The following is a 5219-nucleotide window of genomic DNA, read 5'->3' as shown; positions in this document are numbered from 1 at the left end:
AAATGCCATCCAAGTTAGAATTAATGAGAATATAAGATTAATGGGTGAGCTGCGTGCTAGGTGGGATAGAGAAGAAAATGAAAAACTAGCTAAAGAGAAAAATATAGCTAAAGTTTGGACTATTACCACCATTAGTAATGATAATGCTACACATGTTGCTGCACCTCCTACTCATACTAATAAAAGAATTGGTGTTAGCAATGTTTCCACTTCTAATGCAAAGCGCGAAAACTGCTGATCGCTAAAGCTACTGAAACTGCTTGCGATAAAGCTGCTGAAATTTTTTCCAACATTGGGGATGATGATCCCATTGCTTTAGATTATAATGGTTTGAATTTTGATGATTGCCACATCTCTGAAGTTATAAAGTTCTTGCAAAAACTTGCTAAAAGTCCTAATGCTAGTGCTATAAATTTGGCTTTCACGCATCATATTACAAATGCTCTCATAAAAGCTAGAGAAGAGAAACTAGAGCGCGAAGCCTCTATTCCTAAAAGCTAGAAGATGGTTGGGAGCCCATCATTAAGATGAAGGTTAAAGATTTTGATTGTAATGCTTTATGTGATCTTGGTGCAAGTATTTACGTTATGCCGAAGAAAATTTATAATATGCTTGACTTGCCACAGCTGAAAAATTGTTATTTGGATGTTAATCTTGCTGATCATTCTACAAAGAAACCTTTGGGTAAAGTTGATAATGTTCGCATTACCGTTAACAATAATCTTGTTCCCGTTGATTTTGTTGTCTTGGATATTGAATGCAATGCATCTTGTCCAATTATATTGGGAAGACCTTTTCTTCGAGCTTGTTGGTGCTATTATTGATATGAGGGAAGGTAATATAAAATATCAATTTCCTCTCAAGAAAGGTATGGAACACTTCCCTAGAAAGAGAATGAAGGTACCTTATGATTCTATCATTAGAACAAATTATGATGTTGATGCTTCATCTCTCGATGTTACTTGATACACACTTTCTGCGCCTAGCTGAAAGGCGTTAAGAAAAGCGCTTATGGGAGACAACCCATGTTTTTACCTACAGTACTTTGTTTTTATTTTGTGTCTTGGAAGTTGTTTACTACTGTAGCAACCTCTCCTTATCTTAGTTTTGAGTTTTGTTGTGCCAAGTTAAGCCGTTGATAGAAAAGTAAGTACTAGATTTGGATTACTGCGCAGTTCCAGATTTCTTTGCTGTCACGAATCTGAGCCCACTGCCCTGCAGGAAGCTCAGAAAATTATGCCAATTTACGTGCATGATCCTCAGATATGTACGCAACTTTCATTCAATTTGAGCATTTTCATTTGAGCAAGTCTGGTGCCATTTTAAAATTCGTCAATACGAACTGTTCTGTTTTGACAGATTCTGCCTTTTATTTCGCATTGCCTCTTTCGCTATGTTGGATGAATTTCTTTGATCCACTAATGTCCAGTAGCATTATGCAATGTCCAGAAGTGTTAAGAATGAGTGTGTCACCTCTGAATATGTCAATTTATATTGTGCACTAACCCTCTAATGAGTTGTTTCGAGTTTGGTGTGGAGGAAGTTTTCAAGGATCAAGAGAGGAGTATGATGCAACATGATCAAGGAGAGTGAAAGCTCTAAGCTTGGGGATGCACCCGGCGGTTCACCCCTGCATATATCAGGAAGACTCAAGCGTCTAAGCTTGGGGATGCCCAAGGCATCCCCTTCTTCATCAACAAATTATCAGGTTCCTCCCCTGACACTACATTTTTATTCGGCCACATCTTATGTGCTTTTTCTTGGAGCGTCGTTTTGTTTTTGTTTTTGTTTTGTTTGAATAAAATGGATCCTAGCATTCACTTTATGGGAGAGATACACACTCCGCTGTAGCTTATGGACAAATATGTCCTTGGTTTCTACTCATAGTATTCATGGCGAAGTTTCTCCTTCGTTAAATTGTTATATGGTTGGAATTGGAAAATGATACATGTAGTAATTGCTATAAATGTTTTGGGTAATGTGATACTTGGCAATTGTTGTGCTCATGTTTAAGCTCTTGCATCATATGCTTTGCACCCATTAATGAAGAAATATATAGAGCATGCTAAAATTTGGTTTGCATATTTGGTTTCTCTAAGGTCTAGATAATTTCTAGTTTTGAGTTTGAACAACAAGGAAGACGGTATAGAGTATTATAATGCTTTCAATATGTCTTTTATGTGAGTTTTGCTGTACTAGTTCATCCTTGTGTTTGCCTCAAACAACCTTGCTAGCCTAAACCTTGTATCGAGAGGGAATACTTCTCATGCATCCAAAATACTTGAGCCAACCACTATGCCATTTGTGTCCACCATACCTACCTATACTACATGGTATTTTCCATGCCATTCCAAAGTAAATTGCTTGAGTGCTACCTTTAAAATTCCATCATTCACTTTTGCAATATATAGCTCATGGGACAAATAGCTTAAAAACTATTGTGGTATTGAATATGTAATTATGCACTTTATCTCTTATTAAGTTGCTTGTTGTGCGATAACCATGTTTACTGGGGAACGCCATCAACTCATTGTTGAATTTCATGTGAGTTGCTATGCATGTTCGTCTTGTCCGAAGTAAGGGCGATCTACACTGAGTTGAATGGTTTGAGCATGCATATTGTGAGAGAAGAACATTGGGCCGCTAACTAAAGCCATGTTCCATGGTGGAAGTTTCAGTTTTGGACAAACATCCTCAAATCTCTAATGAGAAAAGAATTAATTGTTGTTGAATGCTTAAAGCATTAAAAGAGGAGTCCATTATCTATTGTCTATGTTGTCCCGGTATGGATGTCTAAGTTGAGAATAATCAAAAGCGAGAAATCCAAATCGCGAGCTTTCTCCTTAGACCTTTGTACGAAGCGGCATAGAGGTACCCCTTTGTGATACTTGGTTAAAGCATATGTATTGCGGTGATAATCCGAGTAGTCCAAGCTAATTAGGACAAGGTGCGAGCACTATTAGTACACCATGCATGAGGCTTGCAACTTATAAGATATAATTTACATGATGCATATGCTTTATTACTACCGTTGACAAAATTGTTTCATGTTTTCAAAATCAAAGCTCTAGCACAAATATAGCAATCGATGCTTTGCCTCTATGAGGACCATTCTTTTACCTTCAATGTTGAGTCAGTTCACCTATTTCTCTCCACCTCAAGAAGCAAACACTTGTGTGAACTGTGCATTGATTCCTACATACTTGCTTATTGCACTTATTATATTACTCTATGTTGACAATATCCATGAGATATACATGTTACAAGTTGAAAGCAACCGCTGAAACTTAATCTTCTTTTGTGTTGCTTCAATACCTTTACTTTGAATTATTGCTTTATGAGTTAACTCTTATGCAAGACTTATTGATGCTTGTCTTGAAATGCTATTCATGAAAAGTCTTTGCTTTATGATTCACTTGTTTACTCATGTCATACACATTGTTTTGATCGCTGCATTCTCTACATATGCTTTACAAATAGTATGATCAAGTTTATGATGGCATGTCACTCCAGAAATTATCTTTGTTATCGTTTTACCTGCTCGGGACGAGCAGAACTAAGCTTGGGGATGCTGATACGTCTCCAACGTATCGATAATTTCTTGTGTTCCATGCCACATTATTGATGTTATCTACATGTTTTATGCACACTTTATGCCATATTCGTGCATTTTCTGGAACTAACCTATTAACAAGATGCCGAAGTGCCGATTCTTCGTTTTCTGCTGTTTTTGGTTTCAGAAATCCTAGTAAAGAAATATTCTCGGAATTGGACGAAATTAAAGCCCAGAGGCCTATTTTCTCACGAAGCTTCCAGAAGTCCGAAGGAGAGACGAAGAGGGGCCACAGGGTGGCCAAACCCTAGGGCGGCGCGGCCCCACCCCTGGCCGCGCCGGCCTGTGGTTTGGGCCCCCTGTGCCGCCTCTTGACCTGCCCTTCCGCCTACAAATAGCCTCCGTGACGAAACCCCCGCATCCGAGAGCCACGATACGGAAAACATTACCGAGACGCCGTCGCCGCCGATCCCATCTCGGGGGATCCTGGAGATCGCCTCCGGCACCCTGCCGGAGAGGGGATTCATCTCCCGGAGGACTCTACACCGCCATGGTCGCCTCCGGAGTGATGAGTGAGTAGTCTACCCCTGGACTATGGGTCCATAGCGGTAGCTAGATGGTTGTCTTCTCCCCATTGTGCTATCATTGTCGGATCTTGTGAGCTGCCTATCATGATCAAGATCATCTATATGTAATTCTATATGTTGCGTTTGTTGGGATCCGATGAATAGAGAATACTTGTTATGTTGATTATCAAAGTTATGCTTATGTGTTGTTTATGATCTTGCATGCTCTCCGTTATTAGTAGATGCTCTCGGCCAAGTAGATGCTTTTAACTCCAAGAGGGAGTACTTATGCTCGATAGTGGGTTCATGCCCGCATTGACACCAGGGACGAGTGATGAAAAGTTCTAAGGTTGTGTTGTCTTGTTGCCACTAGGGATAAAACATTGATGCTATGTCTAAGGATGTAGTTGTTGATTACATTACGCACCATACTTAATGCAATTGTCTGTTGTTTGCAACTTAATGCCGGAGGGGTTCGGATGATAACTCGAAGGTGGACTTTTTAGGCATAGATGCGGTTGGATGGCGGTCTATGTACTTTGTCGTAATGCCCAATTAAATCTCACTATACTCATCATGATATGTATGTGCATTGTCATGCTCTCTTTATTTGTCAATTGCCCAAGCTGTAATTTGTTCACCCAACATGCTTCGTTCGTCTTATGGGAGAGACACCTCTAGTGAACTGTGGACCCCGGTCCAATTCTCTTTACTTGAAATACAATCTACTGCAATACTTGTTTCTACTCTGTTTTCTCTGCAAACAATCATCTTCCACACAATACGGTTAATCCTTTGTTACGAGCAAGCCGGTGAGATTGACAACCTCACTCGTTTCGTTGGGGCAAAGTAGCTTGGTTGTGTTGTGCGGGTTCCACGTTGGCGCCGGAATCTGCGGTGTTGCGCCGCACTACATCCCGCCGCCATCAACCTTCAACGTGCTTCTTGGCTCCTCCTGGTTCGATAAACCTTGGTTTCTTTCTGAGGGAAAACTTGCTGCTGTGCGCATCATACCTTCCTCTTGGGGTTGCCCAACGAACGTGTGAAATACACGCCATCAAGCTCTCTCCTCCTTGATGCGTTCAGCCTCCCTAGCCACC

Source organism: Lolium rigidum, chromosome 6 (assembly GCF_022539505.1).
Source record: "Lolium rigidum isolate FL_2022 chromosome 6, APGP_CSIRO_Lrig_0.1, whole genome shotgun sequence".
NCBI classification, from domain to species: domain Eukaryota; kingdom Viridiplantae; phylum Streptophyta; class Magnoliopsida; order Poales; family Poaceae; genus Lolium; species Lolium rigidum.
The sequence above is the reverse complement of the archived record's forward strand: the minus strand, read 5'-3'. Positions refer to the sequence as shown.